Below are 25,029 nucleotides of genomic sequence, written 5' to 3' on the forward strand. Positions count from 1 at the left end.
AAGGGAGGGTTAGTGTTAGGTGCCACTGGGGGGAGGTTACTATTAGGCACCCCCCCCAGGAGAGTTAGGTTTAGGGTGCGGGAAGGGGGGGTTAGGCATCACCGAGGGGAGATTAGGGTTAGTCACCACTAAGGGAGGGTTAGGGGGAGAGAGGTGGGTTAGCGTACTTACCAGCCCCAGTCTGGATCCTGACAGTTCGGGCTTCCAGCGTCGGTATTTAGTCCGCCGGCATTACATCCGGCGGCATTACATACCGATTCCGAACAAGCAGTTCTAGTAGCTACATGCAAAAAATGACAATTACTGCTGATATACAGAAACCTTTAGATATATTTTTGCTATGGATATACTTCATTCCCTAGAGGAGTGGTATGTATTTTAGCTATCCTGCTGTATATCCTAAAGACCACACAGAGAACACATTGCCAGATCACAGGGCATCACAACATACACATTAATAAATGCAAATCTTAGTTTCCAATATAGTGACTGGGTGGTGGGTTACATTATATCATATAATACTATGTCTGCATGTTGAAATGTAAACATACAATTAAAATCTGAGGTGTTTTTTAAAAGGTGGTGGGGGGAATGATTTGCAGTTATTTAGTCTCAAGAGATGAGAAAGCATTGGATGTCGGAGTCTGCAAACCATCAACATACTCAGATTTCCCTTCTTAAGGCCTTTTCATGAGGAAATGGCTTCTTCCTCCCATGATGCTTGGGGCTTGTTTGCAGGCCAGGCATCTTTAAGCTATCCCCTCTAATTAAGAGTATTTGTTTGGGTTAAGCTGAGAAATAGCAAAAATATAAAGTAATACCACAAGGCTGAGTTTGCATCCAAGTTTATGTACAAGTCATTTAACGGTAAAGCGTAAACTAGTTTGGGAGTTTGCTAGTGTGCTTTGTATTACAGAGTTCTGTTTTTTACATGTGTGAGCTGAAATTATCAGAAGTGGGAAACCTGCGGGTCTTGGTACTAGAGTCACTTCTCAATTCTTTAAATGGTCCATTGAAGCAGTTTGAAAATTTGTGAGAAATTGTCGAAAGTTAGATAGGCTAAAACTTTCAGTGAAATTCGAATGAGATGGTCGGTTCCAGCATGTTTGAGCTACTTCAAACATGCTTAAGGGGTCTATTTACTAAGCAGTGTTAGGAGACAGAGTGAAAAGTGATAAGAAAGTGATAAGGTGCCAGCCAATCAGCTCCCAACTGTCATCTCACAGGCTGTGTTTGAAAAAGGACAGTTGGGAGCTGATTGGCTGGCACCTTATCACTTTCTTATCACTTTTCACTCTCTCTCCTAACACTGCTTAGTAAATAGACCCCTTTGTCTTGTTCGGATGTAATGATAACAATTTATAATTTTTATTAATGGCTTTAGGACCCTATGTACAAACAGTGGGCCTGATTCAGCTTAGGACAGAATTGCAAAGCAGCATGCAAGCAGCAGGAGAGTCATGCCTCCCATTACTTATCCGAGCTGCATTGTACAGTGCAGCATCGGATAATCTGCAAGAATATCGGCCGGCTAAGTGACCCATGGGGTCTCAGAAGCCGGCCGCCGCTGATGAGAGAAAGAGGCTAGGAAATCTAGACGACGGAGATCCTGGCTTATTCCCTCCACCCCAATGTCGGCGACACGACTCCGTTTCTGAAAACAGAGGCCGTCGCCGCCTACAAACAACACAATCACTGACAGTCTGCTGCCACTTTGCGTGAGAACACGCAGGACCCGTACTGCACATGCGCAAAATCGGTCAGGCACATGGGCAGGTTCCCGAACATCGGGAATCTGCGTTCAGCACTGCACATACGTGCAATACCGAATAAGCCCCAGTGAACGCAGCGGTCAAACCAAATTCCATCTAATTTTGTTATTGTTCTATTGCTACTTCTCAGTCCCTAGATTGATTGTCTGTACTTTTCACAATTCAAATATAAAATACTAACTACCAACATACAAAGCAAATAAACAAAAACTATCTGTGTGTGAGGCATCGCTTTCTGGAGCTTAGTAAATTCGACCAGAAATCAGCCCCCATAGGTTTCTATGTGAGTGCTTTTGCGGTGGACAAATTTAGCTATCTGCTGAAATCCCCTGTAGATACGTATGGGAAATACTTGCTGGTACACTGTACCCTCCCCACCCCCCCAAAAAAGGGTTATATAAACCACAAATAATAACTGATAAATAGTCCCCTTAGTCTTAAAATATCTTCCAGCCTGACCTCTCTGTTATGTCCAAGATCTACAACGCTCTCCCCAGGGGCGTATTTATATGGGTGCAGGGTGTGTAGTGCACACGGCCCCTGGGTCCAGGGGGGGCCCACACCGCATACCCTGCACACATATTATACTTACCTCTCCGGAGTCTCACGTCGGCGGCTGTGTCAGCGCTGTTAAAACGGTACTGCTCATGTGCAGTACAGGGAAAATGGCCGCCGCTCCCATTTTCCTGGCACACTAGTGCGCTCAGTGCGCTGCCGGTTGCCAGACTGAGAGGTGGGTGCCCGTGACGGAGACTGCACATGGGACCCCTCCTCTCTTGAAATGCCCCTGGCTCTCCCCATTCAACCTGCTCCCACACCCAGTTTTCCAGATTGCACACACTTTAGGAATAATATTAATGTTATTTATATATTATATTTCTCCCAATAGGGCTCAAAGTGCTTCACATTTGCAAATTAAAAAAAAAACTGTGATGCAAAATAAACTTGGCATTTGGGTTGTTTTAGTGAAAACTTCCCAAAGTTTCTCGGATCACTGCACTCTTGGTGTCTCAGCAATTTTTTCTTGGCACCCCTATTAGTGGAACCTGTTTAGTCACAATAGGTGTCAGTGCAATGTGAAATGGAGGTTAGTCCACACAAATGTCCTTAACCAGGTTGTGTGGTTTATTATGGTAGCAGCGGTGTACAGAGTTAACAGCGGTGACAACGGTATAAACCAGTGTTTTCCACAGCAGCGCATTTAGAGGGGTGCCGTGCAGGGCAAGGCCCACCTACCGCCGGGCGTTTTTTTTTATACATTTTTTTTAACAGCTGTAGAGAGCTACAGTAGCCCACTCTCTGGGGCCCTGTGGTTCTCCAGATTTTGGGAGAACTGCATTACTAAAGGCCGGGTGGGAGATAGAGAGCAGCAGCTCCAGTCCTTCCTTCCTGCTGCTCTGGAGAAGCGTGAGCTGAGCCCTGATTGGTGGAGTCCAGCACATGCTCCTCTGACTCCAGCAGAGATTGTGACTACAGTGGCATGTCCTGGCATCATGAAGGAAGCAGCTGCTGGCTTCATATCAAGGTGGAAAATACCTCAGTCTGTCTGTGTGGTTGTGTCTGTGTGTGACCTTCCCTGCCTGTATATTGCTATGTGTGTGTCTATGTGTGACCCTCCCTGCCTGTACGGTATGTTTCTATGTGTGTGTCTATGTGTGACCCTCCCTGTCTGTATATTTCTATGTGTGACCCTCCCTGTCTGTATGTTTCTATGTGTGTGTCTATGTGTGACCCTCCCTGTCTGTATATTGCTATGTGTGTGTCTATGTGTGACCCTCCCTGTCTGTATATTGCTATGTGTGTGTCTATGTGTGACCCTCCCTGTCTGTATATTGCTATGTGTGTGTCTATGTGTGACCCTCCCTGCCTGTATGTTTCTATGTGTGTTTATGTGTGACCCTCCCTGCCTGTATGTTTCTTTGTGTGTGTCTATGTGTGACCCTCCCTGCCTGTACGGTATGTTTCTATGTGTGACTCTCCCTGCCTGTACGGTATGTTTCTATGTGTGTGTCTATGTGTGACCCTCCCTGCCTGTATGTTTCTTTGTGTGTGTCTATGTGTGACCCTCCCTGCCTGTATGTTGCCATGTTTCTCTGTGTATGGCCCTCCCTGCCTGTGCATGTGTGACCCCACCTGTCTCTATCTATGTACACTGAAGTGTCAAAATTCATGGGATAGATGCCCAATATCATGTAGGACACTCTCTAGCCTGGCAAAGTGCAGCACCTCAACGTGGCATCGATTCCACAAGTGTACAGAAGACCTCTGGAGAGATGTTGACCCATGCTGTCTGGATAGCTTCCCCATAGCTCTCTGATACTTGTTGGTGCCGGATCTTTGGTGCGAATGGATATTTACATCACGTCCATAGATTGGGTACATACGAACGTGGTGGCCACAGCATTCGTTGGACCCTGCCTGTATGTGTGTATCTATCAATGTGACTATGCCTATATGTATGTATGTATCTGTACATCTATGTGTGACCCTGTCTGTATGTTTGTATATGTGTGACCCTGCATGTCTGCAGGGCTGCCAACAACTTCGCCGGGCCCAGGTACAGGGAGGCAGCATGGCCAACCCGGGGAGGTGTGGCCAGACCCCCTCCTTACAAAAGATAAAAAATAATAGCCTTGTGCATGCCGCACAGGGGGCGCAGGTGTCCGGGGGTAGGGGCGAAATCGCTCCCCCCTGCATATAACGCCAGGAGCGGGAGAGAGTCGACTGCTTCTACAGCATTCTCTCTCCCTAGCCCGGCCAGCACATAGCGTGACAGCAGCGTGTATGTTGGGCTGGGGAGAGAGGCTGCTGCAGCAGCATTCAGCTCTCTCTCTCCCTGCCCTAAGTAGCGACAACGAGGGGAGGGGATGGGGGATGGGATGCAGGACCCGGGCCCTCCAACAGGCCCAGGTTCGGGTAAATAGTACCCGCTGTTCCCCCCTCTCGGCGCCCCTGCATGCATGTATGTATGTATGTATGTGTCTGTGTGTGACCCTGCCTGTATGTATGTGTATGTCTTATGCACACATAAGAGTTTATTCTGTAAGAGAAACTCATTTGCTTTTATTAGTATTACATTAGCGTGAGAATTTCCAATGGAACCTAAATGCTAATTGAATCTAGGATGCCATGAGCCAAGAACGTTTGGGAACCACTGGTAAACACAGTAAGCACAGGGCTAACAGCGCTAACAGTAATGGTGGCTACGGCAGTGGTAACAACAGGTCTCTAGCAGGAGCTAAGTACTGTGTATCCGTGCAGTACTGTGGCACTCTACGCAGTGGCATGAACGGGGATCGTGCATGCGCCAAAGATCGGCGGTGACATCATCCCACCAGCGCATCGCAGGAGAAGGGGAGACAACCCCTAGGCTAATACAAATACTTTACAGTTCAAGTAGTTTGGTACAAACATCTTATTACCTAATATCTATGTATATCCTAAAATATTAGTAGCCATTTGTAAGAATAATACACATAAAATAAGCTGAAAGAAAAAACAACATTATATTTGTATATTATTTCATCTAAGTAATAGGCTTCGGTACTTGTCTTTTGTTTTGTATACAGTAATTATATTACAGTTTACTACTAGCCATAGAGACCACTACCTCTTTGTGGGGTTGATGGTGAAAACCAGTTGCCCATTATACTCCATGGGCCTTACGTAATAGCCAGCAAGATACAGGCATGGATGCGATTCCGGTGAGTCTGCCCGTAGTTTTAAACCATGTAGGATGACAATACTTCTCCTTTAGGAGCCATGATGCTGCGGCCACGCTGATTGGTCAAAGAGAAACAGTTTCCATGCTCTGACAAATGAACGTGACCCCATTCATTCCTATGAGGAGTGACCACTAATAACCTGTCATTAACGCTGGGGCGTCCTACGTGTATTTTGGTTTTACCAAGTACTCGGGATGCCTACTATGGATCAAAGTGGATCCATCCCGAAGGATTGAATGAGTAATAAATAGGTACCCGAAGAGGTGTCAGGAAGTGTTTATTTAATAAAATGATTTTCTATGGTGTTTGTGTCATGTGTTTATTTTTATACATATTTTTACAGATGGACTTCAGGTTCCAGTAGGCCCATGATTGCCAAGCATGCTGGCACTTGTGCTTCTCCAAGAACATTGCCTTGGCGGCAATGTTACTGGGACGCGTAGTCCACCTGTAAAGTACAATATTAATAATTAATTACCTCCCAATCCAGGGTTGGTTGTCCTTAGGGGAAGGGGACCACTTTTTTTTTTTTTTTTAAGAGGGGCAGGGGTCCGCCTTTTCCTAGGGATTTCAGGCGTAGGCTGAGCAGACTAGGGCTGGTAGACATTTTGGCAGGAGGACATCCTGCTGCATGCTTCCCTGCTATAGTGTCACCAGCCCTGGCTGTATCAGCCTAGTGCTGGTTGGTGAAAGATAGGCGGGACTCCATGCCATTTGTCCACGCTATTTTTCACTTCCAGCCTAGGCTAAATAACACATGGCTGTTAGGGATCCCTGCTAATTTTTTCCAGTTTTTTTACTTATGTTTAACACTATGCAAGCCTGCACTGATCTTGTGGATCTGTGCAAATACACCTGTCAGATGCAGGTAATTTATTTCAGCAGGACTGATGTAGTTTTACGGTGAGTTCTAAACTTGCATCTTAGTAAATCTGAGGTTTATTTCTCTAATGGCAAAAACATGGATAGTCATTCAATGTTTTATTCTATTCTAAAGTGTGGTTTCTTTGCAGTTTTGTGGTGGGTTTGAGCTTAGTAAATCTGCGAGATGCAACCCGCCTAAAACTGCTGGGATTTCAAACCTGTCGCTTAGTAAATTTACCCCCAAATCACTTCAAACATTTTTTTTTATTTTAATCCAACCAACCAAAAATGTTTTATATTGTTATTGATGGGATAGAGAGGTAAACCGTTGGCATTGACCCGCTAAGCACTTTATAGCAATATGTGCACTTAATCTCATATATTAAACTTCTATTTTCCTATAGGTTGTGAGCTTATGAGTAGGGCCCTCTTATAGCTTGGTGTGCATGTTAATACCCAGTCTTGTTTTATTAGTTTGTCTGCAATTGAAAAGTGCTCCAGAGTATGCTGGCCCTATGTAAATAAATTGTATTAATTATAACATTCCACAGTTATGGCTGTACTGCAAACAAGTGAAATGACCTTTCACTTAAGCTATATATAATGTGACCGGACCTCTTTGTACAGTCTGTTCAAAAGAGACTTGTTAGAAGTCACAGAGTATAAGACAGTGCATAGAAGTCAATTAATTCAAATGGAAAAAAGGCAAAGCATGACAAGGTTCTATTTTGGGAAATGTTAGCTATAGTAGCATTCTAGGAGACAGTGGGAGGGAAGGGAGAGAGGCGGTGGTCATCATGGCGCCACCGGATTAATGTCTCAGATGGCGGCGCAGAGGCAGGCAAGAGCGGGCACGCGTCGTCTAAATAGAGTGCGTTGGCGGGAAGATAGCCCTTTGTGCACGCCCCTAGAACCGCCACTGTAGCTACTCAAGTATAAATTTGGGCACTGAAACTTGTAGTAAGTCATCAGTAAACGATAAGCAACTTTCACAAATAATGGAATAACCGACTAGAGGGGATGCGCTATTTGACATGGTATTACCCAAAAGAAATTATACCTAATGTACAGGAAATTGGAATTTAGGGAATCGTGAACATAATGCGATAAAACTTGACCTGCTTTTCAGAAGAATTTTTTGAGAGTTATAAAATCCGGGGATTTACGAAATTCTTCATTTAATCAGCTCAGAGGAGAGTTAAAGCTTATAATGAGCCGGATCACGAATGCGTTGCAGAAAAGAAAGCCCAGACTTAGATGTGATATTTTCTTTTTGCATAGATAAATAAATATATATATATATAAAAAATAATTTTAAAAGATTTCCAAATTTAAAAAAAAAAAATGCTTTATATTATTTAAATAAGTACTCCATTAAATTTCTTCTGCTATCGCCACCTTGATGCGGCGATAACAGAAGGAAGGTTTCAGCGGTAAATGTTTTGCCGCAATCCTAAACTTGGCTCTGTCGATTACTTACAGTATAAAGGTACAGTAGCAATACTTTCCCGCTAGCGGTAACCCCTTGATTGATAGAGTGAAGTCCGGTCTCCCTGGGGTATTACGTGTTTCACCTAAAATGGGGATTTTCTCAGTTTCAGAAATTGAGCACCAAGGAATATTCTGATGGCCAATACATTAACAGTATTTAAAAGAGGATTGGAAGTTATGTGCACTGGTATCTTAAGATACAATTACTGGAATGTATTACTGTGACTTGCAATATTTAGGAAGGATGTTTCATTTCCAGCTGTGAGGTTAACTTGGCGGCTACCTCACTAGGATTTTATTTTTTTCTTCCACTGGATCAGTGCTGCGATCACAGATAAGAATAGCTTCAACTTGAGACTGTTTTTTTCAACCTTGCTAAGCATGTAAATATGAAAGTCGACTGGATTTTTAAGCAGGGAGATGAAGTAATAGTGAATAAACCAGAATAGGGAAGGAAGAGATGAGAAAATCTACCATTCATAACACGTTGCATAAGGATGGTCAAAATGTGACCGTTTTATCCAGAAAGTAGCAGACTATTGTTTTGTTTTTAAACAAAAGCTGCATTTTAGTGTCAGTAGACAAAAGTGTAATTTGCAATTTATTAGTCTGTGGGGAAAGGGGGGTAATTTTTTCTTTTGATGGACACAAATTATATTAATTCATACTAAACCTAATCTCCCGGCATGTCTGCGAGACTCCCGATTTTGTAGGCAGTACACCGTACCCTCGTAAGAGTATGTTGAATTCCCGAATCCCACCCACTTCCTAGTGAAGTGGGAAAGATGGGAAGAGTAATACCCCAAATCACAGGTCTGTATGGAGGTGGCAGGGTGGGATACGTTTAATATCCCGACAGGGGGGATTCCGGTGGTCACAATGCCGACACCGGAATGCCAACACTTATTGGAATACCGGCGCCAGCATCCGGACAGCTGGAATACCGAATGTAAGTAGCAGGGTTGGGGGGAGGGTTAGGGGGTTAAGGTTAGGCACTAGGGAGGGTTAGGTTTAGGCACCAGGGAGAGAGGGTTAGGTTTAGGCACTAGGGGGGAGGTTAGGTTTAGGCACAGGGGAGGGTTAGGGTAGAGTTAGGGGTTAGGTTAGATATACTTACTTTGAGCCATCGGGATGCTAACCTAGTCGGGATGCCGGCGTCAGGATTCTCTCCACCGAGATCCCGTACCCAACCTGGCAGGGCTGATGACACAAATTGCATCATTTTGGATGAGCCCCCTCTTCTTAGACCCGCGATTTGCAGGATTTTGCCAAGTTGGAGTGGAGCTTAAGGACACAAAGAGCCCGCCCCAGGAGTGGCCAACCGCAACTCCTCTCTGGGCTTCTCCCAGAGAGTAGTTTAAAGCAGTAGGCAAGCCCTTATTTAGCTGTTGGATATAATTGGTTCTGAGGGGCCGATTTATGGCTTCTTACATTTTTATCTTAATAAGCATAAGTACATGAAAGGACACAGGTTCTAAAAGGAGTAAGTCCATGTGAGGTTGAAAAAGTTAAGTGATTGCTTATAGGTGGTCTGGCCAACCTGTGGCTCTCAAGATGTTGTGAAACTACAAATGCCCTGCAATAGTTTTAGTATTCCCTAATAGCAAAACTGTGGTAGGGCAAGCTGGGACATGTATTTTCCCAACAGCTGGAGAGCCACAGGTTGGCCAGGCTCATATGGTCACTTTACTTCTAGGTCCAGACCGGGCAGCACTACCGTACATGCGTGGCCGCATATGTGCAAGTGCACATGGCTAAAAAGACAGTTAGCTATCAGGAAGAAAGCTCAAAAAGGTAGGCTTTTTGGAACTTGATATATTTGACCATATTGCCTATATTCCCATTGAAAAGCTGTATTCTCATGAATGTTGTCTTACAGTCACAAAATGGCTGGCTTGTATTGTGTGCTTCATTGTTGTCAAAGGTTCTTATGTGGCACAATGATAGACGTCATTTTCATGATATTCCCAAATATTTAGACTTCAAAGTGTGTTGGTTACCCACCGACCTACTTTAAAATCATTGTGATTCAATATGTGTGTAAACACAGAAACCTATAGAGCTCTCTCAATTTTGAGGGGGCATTGAGGATCTGTAGATTTTTTGTGTGTCGGAGCTAGGTATTGGTTTTCGAATTGACATAAAATACATATTACTACAGTAATGGGCTGGTTGAGTGCTCTTTACTTCTAAACTGGAGCATAGTTGGTTTTAAAGGACTGCATTTGTTTGGAATTTCCCTTTTTACATCCTAGATTATGTTGGTGAAAGAAACAACTTGAAAATAGATTGCAGTGTTATACATTCCATGATGGAATACTTTCAGAATGAATTCTGTGAAAGAAATAGGTGGGGCTTGTTTGCTGAGTACTACTTAAGTCAGACGGATGAATTTTTGCCATTGTTTTCAAATACTGTAGCTTCCACTCGTGGCCATAAAATGGTGATGCGGGATTTTCCCATCTTCCCATTAATGGTTATTTTCCATTAATTTACTGGTTATTTTGACATGTAGGCTGCTCCAGTGCAGGAATTCTATGTGCCGTTGAACTTGAACAAAGCTCAGTTCGTTTAGTTGATAAAAAATATTTGGGACTTTGGACAGATTTTTTTTTGTATTTGCAAAACTTTTAGTCTAGTTTCAAATATAAAAAAATAGCTATATATAAATATTTATGTTTAATGTAAATGTTTTCAATTTGATTTTTTTTTTCAACATTTTAAATTTCAATTTGAGCAATTCCACTTAATAAACAGTACAGTTCAGGTCACAAATTGATTTGGGACACAACTGGAAAATTCTGTTTCATGCCAGACTTTCCAAATTATACCAAACTATCTGTTTTCACATTATCATAGGGTAAAGATCTGCCCATTACATTTTATTTCCTACAGAAGAAATTATGCCCTCAGTATGGATCATTGTGACACTTTATTTATTACATAATTATTTCACTGTATCAGCCAAATAATACATTATATTTTGATATTCAAAAAGTATGGATGAGAACAAAGGCTAAAGGCAGAAAAATGCTTCACTCTAAATGGATGTAAATTTTTAAAAAATAAATAAAAAAATACTCCAAGATCACGTTTATTCCCAAAGAAGATCTCCCAGAGGTATCATTTACTACAACATTTTGACAAAACTTACAAATGTGCTCTTTCCCTAAGCTTATAAATCCTGGCCAATTCCTTGTGTATTAATAAATAGGCCACAATCAGTTGAAGAAAAAGCGTTTCAAACAAAAACTCTACATTTTGATCTATCAATGTTGGTGGAGAGGACCTATCAGAAGCTGCAATTATCAATTCTAATGCTTCTGAATGATCCTGCCACACACCATCAACATGGGTTGGAAATAGGATGCCGGCGCTCAGGATCTCAGGGGCCAGAATCCTGACCCCGGCATCCCAACAGGGTTAGGATACAGACACCTGTCGGTAAGTATCCTAACCCTACCCCTAAATCCAACCATCCCTCCCCGCACCCTAAACCTAACCTCTGCCCCCATAGTGCCTAAACCTAACCATCCCCCCCTAGTGCCTAACCCTCCTCCCCAGTGCCTAACCCTCCCCCTTGTTCCTAACCCTAACCCCACTACTTACCGTCTGGATGCCGGCGCCGGCATTCTGTGCGCCAGCATCCCGACAGCCTGGATAATAACTACACCCCCTCCACACAGCCCCATATTTCAGGAAGGAGAAGGAACAATTCAGCAATATTTAATATTAGTTGGTAATACAATTACTTATCTAACAATGAATATAAATAGGACTAGGACAAGAATTATCCTTCCTTCCAAACAGCTCCTCAAAATCCTGTTACATTTTAAAGTCTCAGGTCCTTTAGTCACAGCTCCACCATGACTTGTAATATCCTTATTATGTACAGATGTGGCAAGTAAACAGTCGCCCTGTAAGAAATTATTTGCAAGAATTTCAAGAGCTCAGGAAGTTGTCAATGATGAATCAAGTTTCAAGGTTATTCCAGGTCTGTAATGTGAGATTCTCAGTAAATATACATCAATACCTATCTGTCAAGGGGCATTTGGAACAGAACTATGCTCTGAAGAGCTCTTTGGATACGTATAATCTGGTAACGATTAGTACATCAAGTAAAGAGTATATTTTGCAAAAGATGGACTATAATGCTCTGGATATTACAATGCGTAGGTTGGGATGCGATTGGCCAATGAAGAACAGTATCTGTAGAAATGACTCACACAGCTGCTTACTGTGGCTCCAAAGGGTTTGGAGATTTATTTGGTCTACTTTACATTTCAAAGCTGAACAAATGTACAGTACTTGATCTATCCAGTGAAGAATCTTTTTGCAGTGTAATTTAAGTAACTGAAGTATCTTGGAGCATCAAAGTGGAACTAAAGTAATTTATTTTTCCTTTTATAAAATGAAAAGATAAATCAACCATTCAGCTTTTCTTTTTTTTTATTTGAGCACAGGGGACGATTTATAATTAGTTGCAAATTTATTTGCACAGTGGCAGACTGGGTCATGAAGAGCCAGCAATTGGATGCAATAATAGAAGCCTCAATGGGGCATGGCCCGTCATCAGAAGGGGCAAGGCCAAATAAAAGTGGAATAACCAGCCCCCCCCCTCTCTCTATGAGGGGTATATTTACTAAAGTGCTGGTTTTTAGAAGTGGAGATGTTGCCCATAACAACCAATCACATTCTACTTAACATTTATCTAGCAAATTCTAGAAGATAATAGCTAGAATCTGATTGGTTGCTATGGGTAACATCTCCATTTCTAAAAACCCACACTTTAATTAATACACCACTGATAGTCTTAAACAGCATGGGAGTCAACTCCAAAGTAGAGGGGCATCACAGCTGCTCAGGAGAAATCTTCGATACAGTGAGAGGAGGTAACTAGAGCAGTGGAGAGGAGACAATTGGTGGAAGTGCCGGAAAGGAGTATGGACTAAAATGAGGTTGGAAACATAGGAAAGAGTGGAGCAATTGAGAGCTTTATATGATGAAGCCCAGACAGTGGACTTGAGGGACAGATGAGAGGGTGATGTTGTCAACGGATAGCGATAGGAGTGGAAGAAGGGGGGGCATTGATAGGAAAATACAATTAGATTACTTTTAGTTTGAGAAAGCAATCATATCCAGGAGCAGATGTCAGATCGATAGCTACAGAGAGAGGACAAGAGATTTGGGAGTCATCAGCATAAAGGTGGCATTGAAAGCAGAATAAATTGATGAAATCGGCAATCAATTGGGAGTCAATGGAGAAGGGAAGGGTGGCCAAGAACAAACCCTTGATGTCACCAACAGGTACAGTAGAAGGGAGAAGTAGGTGGAATCAAAGGAGGAGATAAAAAATGACTGATTTGAGAGGTATGTGTCACGTTTAGGATTTTTAGATCCAAGTCAGGACCCGTGGACTGGGCTGATGGGTTGTAGCAGAATATCGGTGGTAGGATCAGATGGCGATACCCATGTGGTAAAAACCTGGTTCCTTCGGAGAGGTCAGTGATACCTGCAAGGCTCCCAGTCTGCCCCTGGAACCAATCGAGAGGAACTCAACCTCTTACCCTGAATGTAAGGATAAGGGGCTGGAACCAATGTCTGAGAACTCAGGGGATAGAACAGTGAGTAATTCAGGTAATTGGTAGCCCGTCTGGAATCTGCTAACATAAATCCTCTAGGAGGAGTGTAGGTGCAGCACCCAGTTTCCAACAACCTGAATGAACGCTGTAGTAGAAACTCAGCACGAACCCCAACACTCTAGGAGAGGACCCACAGAGCAACAACCACCATTGATAGAGTTACAGATGGTAGTGAGTCCCAAAGTAGGTCAGGAGCTGCAATGTTGAGTATAAGCAATATTATGCTTGACAAAAGTCAACTGAAGTACAGTGATGATATAGTCCACTTGATCCTGTAATGAGCAGGAGAGATGTACTCTGGGGACTTGCTAGTAGATGAGGAAGTACTGGAAGCACTAGGAGAGTCTTTGGAATACCTAGGAGACTTCAGAATACAAGCAGGCTGGAATCACAGGATAACTCACAAACTTAGACGGTAGATGAACTGGATAAGAAACAGATAAGAAGAACCAGAGGTTGTAGATGTGGAACCGGAATGGAACCAGAAACTTTAACCAGAATGAAACCGGAGGTAATAGAAGAGCAGCTGGAGTAGAAACGGAGGCTTGAACCGTAATTGGGCCGGAGGTAACAATAGTGTAGCCGGAGTAGTACAGGAGACTTGTACCGGAATAGGACAGGAGATAGTAGCAGCCAGCCAGAGTGGAACCGCAGGCTTGAACCAGATTGGGACAGGAGATAGCAGCATCCAGTCTGGCTTGAACCAGAGTGGGACAGGAGATAGCAGCAGCAAGCCTGGGACAGGAGGAGACTGATGGGAGGTGGAGAGCAACAATTTTGGATGTTAAATAGGGGGTAAAGGACGCAGAGCGGATTGATAGATCGGAGAAAATGATAGACTTGAAGTAATATTTCTTGTAAAGAGGTGTGGCAGAGGTATAGGAGATTAGGATACAATTAAGTCACTTTAATAAAAAAGTCAACAAGACAATCCAACTTCCTCTAGGGTCGATCAGCACTGCAAGAGCATTTAGAAATAAAATTACGGTCCTGCGCTGAGTATAATTGAAGCTGCTAAATCAGGATGTGGTACTTATGATTGATAGGTAAAGATGAGCACTATGCGTTGTATGTGGTGCATGTGCAGAAACAAGTATACTTAAACAAAAAGTAAAGAAATAACAAATACACAAAAATAAATAAAAATATATATAGTGCTGCGTAGCAGTGACGGAGTACTGCTCAGCACAGCAACTAGCATCAAGAAACCGGAGAGAGAACCAGGATAAGATAGGGATGGTTTACTGATCGTATTCCCACACTCACCCGAGTCCTGCTCCACATCTTCAATCCCACTAAACGGGCATAAACATTTTTACTTGGTGGAGGTGTAGTGTTTTTAAAAAACTCTTAAAAAAATAAAAATACAATATATATACAGTATATATATATATATATATATATATATATATATATATATATTATTTGTTATTTATTCACTTTTTGTATAAGATTATAAGTATAGTTTATGCGAATGCACCACATACACCGCATAGCGCTCATCTTTACCTATCGATAATAAGCGCAAGAGCATTGACGAGAGAGTTTGAAGTGGCAAAATTGGGGGAGTGGAGGTATAGTCTAACAGCTGGGGTGGCGGAATTCAGTGCAAGGGTAAGGGTGGAGATGTAAAGGGATAGATCCCGGTCAGACCAGGAAAGGGTCAAGATGGAGTTAGAGAAGTGTGTGCACAGAGGAGGATAACAAGGCTAAAGATGTCCAGGTTACAATTGGTGAGAAAGGCTTGGGGAGTGGGAGGGGGTGATCAGAAAAGAGGCTAAAGGACAGGAAATAATGGTCAGAGACGGAAGTGGTAATTGGTGAAAAAGTGATGTCACAGTGGTGGGAAAAGATAACACAAAGACAGACTGCTGGAGTGAGAAGGTGCATTGGGTGAGACTAAAAGGGTAATAGAGGGATAGGAGCTTGTATCAGCTGCATTTGTGCTATTGTCAAAATGGATGTTAAAGGATGAACAGAGAAAGAGGAGGAGCTACCGGCAAAGTTATCTAGGAAGTGGGAGGTGGGGACAGGTGGATGGTAGATGACTGCCACAGAAAGCAGTATAGGGTGGGAGAGTAGCAAGAATGCATCTCAAAAGAGGAGAAAAAAAAGAGAGGGTTTCAAGGATAGAACCTATAAGGAGAGAGCAGTGGGGGAGAGAAGACTTCCCACACTACCAACTTGCTGGTTGCCAAATTGAGGGTTTTAGGAAATTGAGAGATCCCTGAAAGAGAGAGCAACAGGAGATGTGGTTAGCTAGATCTCAGTGATAACAAAGTTGAGGGAGTTGGAGATAAAGTGGTAATGGATAGGGGCCAGTTTATTACAGACAGGCCTGGCATTCCAGAGGGCATAGGACATAGGGAAGGGGGTGTGGATGAGTTTGGAAGGGGCTGGCATGTTAGCGGGAGTTGCATGGGGAGAGTATGGTAACGGGATATGTAAGCAGTGCGGGGGGGGGGGTGGAGTAGGTGAGAGGGAGCTAGGACCTGGAGGAGTAAAAAGTACAGAGAGAAATCAGAGGAGGAGGCAAGAAGGAGAGAAGCTAGGGGATGGCAGTGAGGTCATGGAAGAGACATGGGGGCCTATTCATCATAACTAAAAATTTAATGGAGGTAATTAGGTTTAGAACTCGCATGGAGTTCTACCTAATTACCGAAGGAATTCATCATTCCTCCTCTCCATCAGTATCTATTCCAAAAAGCTGTAATTTTTGCGACGACAGCTTTTCGGGAAATAGATACTTTTCCCTCTCTACACTAACTTACCGCAGCTGTAATCAGTGCTGCGCATGCGCTGTTACAACCATAAAAGCAGCGCATGCGCAGCACTGCCTATAACCACAGTAATTCTGTGTGTGTCCTGCCCCCCCCCCTTCCGCTCACCTCCCCCCTGTCCCCCACTCAGGGCTGCCATCAGAAATTGTGGGGCCTGGGACTGCCAAAATAGGCAGGGCCCCTGGGCCCCCTCTTCCACCGCTCCCCCTTCCCCCGCTACATCTCATAAATCATGACTTACCTTAACGCCTTGAAGAATGCTCCTTTCTTCTGGCTTCTTCTCCTTCAGGTCTGGCTGGCGCTGCTCCTCACGCACCGCAGCTCCTCTGACCTCAACCTTCCAGCATCATGGCGTCATGAAGTCGTGCGCGCCGACTTCAAAGAAGAAAAAAATATACTGAACAAGAGCAGGGGCAAACTATGGATTTTCTGGGAGGGGTACTAATATATATATATATATATATATATATATATATATACACACACATATTTATAATTTATATATAAAGTATATAGTAAACATGTATATATTATATATAACAAACATATACACACACATTAACACATCGATACACATATAAACTGACTAACATATACAGTGTACACACACTAACACATATACAGTATTCACACACTACCACATATATATGCACTATCATACATACAGATACATATACACTAACATACATACACGCCAACACATATATACACTAACATGCATACACATATATACACAATAACATACATACACATATATACACACAAACATACATACACACCAACACATACATACACATATATACACACTAACATACATACACACCAACACATATATACACCATAACATACATACACATATATACACACTAACATACATACACACCAACACATATATACACCAACACATACATACACATATATACACACTAACATACATACACACCAACACATATATACACAATAACATACATACACACTAACATATATACACACCAACACATATGTACACACTAGCACATACACACCAACACATATACACTAACATGCATACACATATATGCACACTAACATACATACACACCAACACATATGTACACACTAACACATACATATATACACACTAGCACATACACACAAAAACATACATACACCTGCTAAAACACATACATACTTTTAACTTACACTTCTGTAGCAACAGCAGCTTGATAATGGGGGAGGGCACCTTGCCTCATTAGGCTCCGCCCCCTCCTGGATGACGCGAATCGCGGACGTACGGGGCGGGGCTTACTACATTGGCTCCGCCCTCATTTTGATCAGAATGAACAGAGAGGGGAATTTAATCGGTTCAGCGCAGGAGGCTCTCAGGTTGGAGTTGGAGCAAGTGCGGGCAAACGAGTATTGTGGGCCGGCAGGCGGTAGCAGCACCCCACCACAGTTTTAACTCCTGGGGGTAGTGTGTGCTATGCACTGGTGGTAGGAGTGGGCGGTACTAGGTAGGAGCCGCGCGGGCCCCCTCTCATGCTGACAGGGTCCGGGCCCGGGACTCCAGTTCCGGCAGTCCCCCCTGATGGCGGCCCTGCCCCCACTTGCCTGGTCGCTGCAGCCACCTCAGGCTCCGTTTGCTGTGCTGACACTGCTCTACCGGCAGGACACAGTAAAGTTTATGGAATTTTTTTTTATAGGCCCAAGAGAGAGACACAGAACAGAGAAAGAGAGGGAGGTAAGTAAGTGCAGCGTATCAGTTCCAAGAGCTGGGGGGGGGGGGGGGAACAAGGTGAGGGTGCATGCCATGGACTATTGGGCAGAGGTAAGGATGAATGAAGGGTAGGAGGTGAATACGAGGTGGCAAGCAGGGGTGGTAGAGTAGAGTAAGCAGTAGGTAACAATAATTACAGCAAAGTTGAGAATAGGTACCGAAATTAAACAGATGACAAAGTGCATTGATAAATAACAGAAATGAAAGTGGGACTAGGGGCTCTATTTATTAACATTATTTTTACTAAAATAAAGTGAAAAAGGGTGTTTTCACACCCTTTTCACATTATTTTAGTTTCACCTGTAGTTATTACAGGGCAATTGGAGTAGAATTAGTAAAATTCTACTCCAACCCCCAGTATCACCTATTTTTAGTAAAGCAGATCGCATTTCCCATAATTGTAATGGGAAATGTGATCTGTGTGCAAGTTACTAAAAATAAATTGTAAAAAAATACCGGGGGAAGCCCTGTGTGTTGGCGGCGTTATCCAGGGTCTCCCCCGGTTACCGGGCTCCCACTCTGCTCTAACGGGGAGAGCAGAGGCGGGAGCCGGTACCAGTAATCAGCTATGTGGTCTAAGTAGACCGCAAGCTGATTACTGTAAAAAAAAAAAGAAAAAAAAATAAACATTTTTTTTTTTCCTTACCTGAATCCAGGGACCGGTGATCGGGCCTCCGGTGATGGCTCCTCTCCGGTCAGCTGGTCTCCCACAGTGCACTGGGGCCCGGTCATCAGGTGATCGGGTCCCAGTGCAGTATGGGAGATCACCTGATCGGGAAGCCCGGAGAAGATCACCGGAGGCCAGGAGGTGCAGGTAAGTGTAATGAAGGGGGGTCGCGGGGTCCGCAATTGCGGGGGGCGGGGCTTAGTGCCGGGGGGCGGGGCTTAGCGTTGGTGGGGGGGGTAGTAGCGACGGTGGGTCGGTGCATGCGCGGGCTCTTAGTCTCGGTATTTTTTCCGAAAATACCGCGACTAGAGTGCGGATGGGGTCCGCAGGGACAGAGCTTTATCGCAAGCTCTGTCCCTGCAAGGGATTTATAGTAAATCCCTGTGATATTGCCAGAATTCGCAATGCGAATTCACTCGGTAATATCACACTACAATCCGCATTCAATATGCGGATTGTAGTAAATAGAGCCCTAAGCAAGAAAAGGGTATGGATATAATATAAGCAGATGATCAGAGGGTAAAGTAAAAAACAAAAGGGTGTTGGGATGCAGAAACATGTCTATGGCCAGTGGGAGCTGATACTCTATATACAGGAACTAGTGAGTCCTCTCTTTGTGTAAAGCAGATACTGACTAGCCTGGCCCTTGATATGTTTGTCTTGTGCACCTGTTACACCTCTTTACTTACTTTGCTCCTAATACCCAGGTTCTCCTGTCTGACCCACTTAAGCTGCATACACACGTAAAGATTTTCTGTCCAACCATCCAACTAGTTGATTGGTTGGAATGAAAATCTGGTAATGTATGACAGCAAATGACAATCAGCAATTTGCTCCCAAACACCCGAAAATGGACAAAAACTGTTGTTTGAACAAATTGTTTGGATCAAACATTTAACAAACTTGTCTGACGACCATTTTCATCTGTTTTCTGGCATTTAGGAGCAAATTGCTGATCATCAGTTACTCCCATACGTTACCAGATTTTCATTCCAACCAATCAACTAGTTGGATGGTTAAACAGAAAATCTTTACGTGTGTATGCAGCTTTACTCTACGATGCAGTCTGACAGTACTCCTCCCAACCAGCACTGTCAGTGTCGCACAGTCCGGGCTCCTCTCACCCCCTATAACTGAGACAGAGCAGTGGAAGAATGGTGCTGCTCTGCTGTTACTGTGGTCAGGGCTGCCATCAGAAATCGTGGGGCCCGGTATTGACAAAATAGGCAGGGCCCCCCTGGGGGATGATGCAGAGGTGGGCGGAGCTGTGTATAATGTGGGTGGAGTTACACTGGGGGGTGGGACGTCAATTGGTGAGTAGACCAGTTTAAAAATTCACAAAGTTTGGTGTCAGGAAGGAAGGGTGGACATGAGGACACAAGGCTGGGAAGCCTGGACTGGGAGGGCACAGAGAAGGCTGGACCGGGGGTGAACAGGGCAGGGAAGGCTGGACCTTAATTGAGGGGCACAGGGCAGGGTAAGCTGGACTGGGAAGGGGGACAGGGCAAAGAAGATTGGCTGGAATAGGGGGTCACAGGGCAGGGAAGGATGGCTGGTTTAGGGTGAGCACAGGGCAGGGAAGGCTGGCTGGACTGGGGAGGGGGCACAGGGCAGAGAAGGCTGACTGGACAAGGGGAGCATAGGGCTGGGAGGGCTAGCTGGAGTAGGGGGTTATGGTAGGGAAGGCTAACTGCACTAGGTGGAGGGGCACAGGGCAGGGACTCCGAGTCCTACCTGGTTTCTTCAGCGGGCCTGGGAGACAGCGGTGCAGATATACAACGGCAGCAGGAGAGAAACCGCGCTGCCGGCGGTATTTCAAGTATGGCTTTGGCCGCGAGCCAATCACAGCTTGCGTACCAGCAGCCAATCAGGATCGGCCATCGCGGCCACTCCCGATTGGCTGCCAGTCCGCGAGCGGATGATACCATATTTCAAATACCGTCGGCGGCGTGTTTTCTCCCAGGCTGCCGAAGCCAGATCCATATCTTCTGCTCTGCTGTCATCGGGCCCCGGCTCTTTCCGGGCCCGGGACTCCGGGCCCGGCAGACCCCCCTGATGGCGGCCCTGAATGTGGTAACTGTGTATATTTGGCTTCTGCGTCGCTATGTTAGGCCAGTCCAGTTCTGTATTTGCACAATGCAAAAATATAACTTGCGTAAAATTTGAAGAATTGCAAACTTTACAGTAATATTTTGAGTAGCAGCCACTTGTGTTTGGAGAGGCAGGTCAGACACGTTCATGGACTGTAGGGTGGCGGAGGCAAAAGCCAACCATGACCATTAGAGGTGCATCCGATTTTTACTCACTCACATCTATATCTTGGCTCTGGTGCATATTTCTAAGTTGTTGATGACATGCGCATTTGCATGACTGCATCTTTTTACCAGGCATAGCGTTACACAAGGGGGCTGATTCCGAATTGCACACAAAGTGAGCGCAAATGAACTCACACTGCCGCATGCGCAGTACGTAATAATCGGCCATCTGCGTACGCAATTGCAATAGCGATCCTTGCTGAATCAGGCCCTATACGCAGATATTTGCCCCAATGGCGGGTTTCATTGCATCTATCCGACCACACCACCTCTATCCATCTGCTTGTAGAAATAGCCGTCATCATTATCGGCATTCACATGCACTAGCTCTATACCATCTGAAATCAGCTCTGCGTACACACATCTCTGTATAATCTACAATTCCGTCTAGCGGCCCACAGCATGTCCTTACCCAACTTAACATACGTGCTAATGCCCCTTTAGCACCCAGTTATTGCCACAGCTGCATGTGGAGATGAGACTGATATGCAAATGACTGAAAATCACCCATAGTTGCCCATTGCTGTGAATGTTCAGCAACAAAACATGGGAAGCGTTGAAATTCTCAGGATCCGTCTGCAAAGCGGACTTGTGTGCAATTGTGCGTCAGCCCTTAGATTGAAAGTTGCACATATCTTAATAATCGTGCAGCTAAAGACAGCAATAGAATTGTTTGGGCAGCCCAGATGGTGTAATCGTCAGCATAACCGCCTCATAGTATTGAGGTCTTGGGTTCAATTCTCACCACAGCCCTGTGTGGAGTTTGTATGTTCTCCCTGTGCTTGTGTGGGCTTCCTCCCGGTACTCTGATTTCCTCCCACAATCCAAAAATATACTGGTAGGTATCTGGCTCCTGACAAAAATGAACCCTAGTGTGTATGTGTGAGAGCATGTGGTAGGGAATATAGATTGTAAGCTCCAGTGGCAGGAACTGCTGCAAGATATTTTCTGTAAAACGCTGCAGGATATGTGCGCGCTCTATAAGTACAGTAGCTATTAATAAATAAATAATAAATAACAGTTTATGGACGCACTTTTGTATGTACTGTACACATAAGTCACAACTTTATGTTTAACTATAATAGAGACTGATAATGTACAAATATTAATTCACAGCAGCACAGCATGGCACCCTGCAAGGCAAAAATGGAACTTTGTATTACAAGTACTCACTGTAGCACTGCTGACAAATGGCCCATTCCATGCAAAGCTCAATTTGTCCCACATTCACTCATTTCTTCAAGTATCTCACTGGTGCAAATGCACAAATACATCACAAGTTTTACACGCTGATTATTGTTCTGTGTTTTGATGCAGCTGTCACAAAACAGAAGTAATTTCTAAACATGTCCAAAAAATAGTTAGAACCTCTGAAGCTCCACTCATTCCAGTTACTGGGACAGGTCAAAAATAGATTATGACGTGAGTGACTTTAGGAGATTTTAAATGAAATTAAATGTTCTGAAAAAAAAATGCTTAACATCTAGCAATACTGTATGTTAGTGGTTCCCAGTAAGTTATAATTATGACTATTATTAAACATTTTAGCACCGCCCACTCTACTCGGGAAGTTAGTGGATGGCTTGCGGAAGGTTGGTCTACTCTCCTGGGAGTCCCCCAGACATCCAAGAGAGATATAAATATGACTTAGGGGCTTATACATCATCGGAGGCAGTATGGGCCCCGATGAATAAGTTAATGGTCTCGCTGTGAGGGATACTTAAGTATCCAACTCACAGTGGGGGATACTTGACACCAGAGCAATTCATCATTGCTCTGGTGCGGGGACAGCTGCTCCGAAAAGCAGCTGTCCCCTCGGTTAGTATCGCAGCTCCAGAAGTAGCTGCGTTACTTACCTCTTCCCCGTCGGCCCGGCTACGCATGCGTGACCCGAGGTCACGCATGCGCAAAGCTGCCGGGGAGGTAGTGAGGAGGCGGCGGAGGGATCCCTCTTCACATCCCGGGAACTCCTTCCCATAGGAAGGAGCGGGGATCCGAGAACAAGCGCCGTCTGAAGATGGCGCTTGTTCTTGGAAGCAAACTCAGAAAACTGAAAGTTTTCGGAGTTTGCTGAATATCAGGTGGTCCTACCAGTTAAAAAATATTCTGAGAAATAATGGTCTCAAGTCAGAAACCCAATTTTTTATGAATGTTTATAGAAATAAATAAGTAGTGAGTGACTCGGTAATAAAGAGCATTACACACACAGAAAGAGGATAGAGAGGAGTCAACTGCTTTGACGGAATACAAAATTAATCACAAGCAGGGGTGAAGAAGAGGTGGGGTCCGGTGGCTGCCAGGAAGGTGTAACCATAATGGCACTACTTCTACAGAGGTCATGGATGCTTGGCCCCTAGTACTGGGGCCCAGACAGCCTGTTGGCGGTCCTGATCCTCAGGCCCATTCCTTCTAAATAAAAGACACATCCTCATTCTGTTGTAGAATAATTCAAGCCTAGACAAGTGGACGGCTCAAGATAATTAATGTAAGGGGATCTCCATAATACCATATGACACCGCTGGGCCCTAAAACATTTTATACCCTCACACATTACGCACTGACTCCTGCAAAACATAATTGCTTTCTGTATTTGTACATAATACCACTTGCTACAGTATCTAGCTATACAAATACACTGACAATTCATTGTGACATTAGATGAGGGGGCTTATGTAATAGGGTGCGAGCTGCAGCCGCTGCGTGAACTCAGTCTTCCCGTTATTTTTTTTTAAAGCTGCAATATTTTCAAAGTAAAAACCAAGCTGGTATTGCCTTTAAAAAGATTGCCACTTTAAAAAAATGTGAAGGCTTGCAGGAATTCCCACAACGACTGCAGCTTTAACCTTATTACATAAGCCCCCATATATTTGTTGACTGGCCCTAAAATGACAGCACTTATCATTATCACCTTTATCCATCAAGGCGTACAAGTACTACAACAATAAACTGCGATATCAACTGGTGAACAGATTTAAACATACTGACTAGATAAGTTATTTTCTGTATTTCTTATTCGCGCTAATATTAAATGGTCGTCGCTAAAATTCCTACCCTGCTACATACAGTGAGGTAATGACGTAGAAGTTTTCTGGTAAAGGATGATAAAGAGCCAACCAACTGTGCAGCAAAAGACCACCGCCAAAGGTTTCAGGTCCTGGTTATTGTTGTTGGAGCATGACCAAGCTCCGCTGCGAATACTGGGGCCTATAACCCACCTGATATATGTTGACTTGAACAATTAAGAAGTGATTTACTATGTTCAAAAAAGTGCTGTGCAAAACCACTTTAGTGAGGTCATGCGCCTAGCTCCTGCCAAGGGCTTCTGCAAACGTTTGTGGGGCAAGATGGCAGAACAACTAGGTTGTTGTTTGACAAGTGCAGACTGTAGAGCAAGAGGTGGAGAGGAGCTCCATGACTTAAAGAAGGGAGCACATTAATATGCAAAATGCTTTGTCTTTCTATTTACCAACAGGGTAAACCGAATCAGAATTATTGCTGGTTATTGGATTTGTGCTGACTATGGATGAGTACAACTTTTGAATGTTATAACTTTTATTAATGTACTTACATGTGGGGACGATTATTCAGTCTGGTGATGAAAGTGTTATAGCATGTTGGTTGGCAATAATAACCGTGTGGCAGTTCCAAGATGGATGCATTATCAGGAATAAGAATGGATGTGGCATCAGTCAGTAATGAGGCAACTCCAGATATAAAATCTCTGACACACTGCCTTGATGTTGGTTGTGGTGGACTGAGGTACATCAGGACTCAGCTGCTGGTGTTCCTAAGAGAGGTGAAGATAATGGTTTCAACATATCCAGGTTTCCTTGTTGTGAGAGATTCTTCAGAGATATCACTACAGACTCAGGATTACTGCGGCCACCTGTATCCAACTGCCAGAGATGGTCCTGCAGATATAGAGAGACAACAAGGATAAGCTGTGTGGTGCATAGTTGTCACAATATGGATGCTATATGTAAAAAGACATACCGTATATTACTGTTCATAACGTGC

General features: G+C 44.0%; 1 long non-coding RNA gene across 1 annotated transcript in view; it reads right to left on the reverse strand.

The window, feature by feature from the left end:
- LOC148517221 (uncharacterized) overlaps positions 1-25,029 on the reverse strand; it is a 567,443-nt gene that overhangs the window by 23,574 nt on the left and 518,840 nt on the right. Inside the window, exon 4 of the long non-coding RNA XR_015879310.1 lies at positions 24,581-24,923. This is a non-coding gene — a long non-coding RNA (uncharacterized LOC148517221). The remainder of the gene's footprint in view (positions 1-24,580; positions 24,924-25,029) is intronic.

The sequence above is a fragment of the Taudactylus pleione genome, unplaced genomic scaffold, assembly GCF_031769625.1.
Source record: "Taudactylus pleione unplaced genomic scaffold, aTauple2 ptg000225l, whole genome shotgun sequence".
NCBI classification, from domain to species: Eukaryota; Metazoa; Chordata; class Amphibia; order Anura; family Myobatrachidae; genus Taudactylus; species Taudactylus pleione.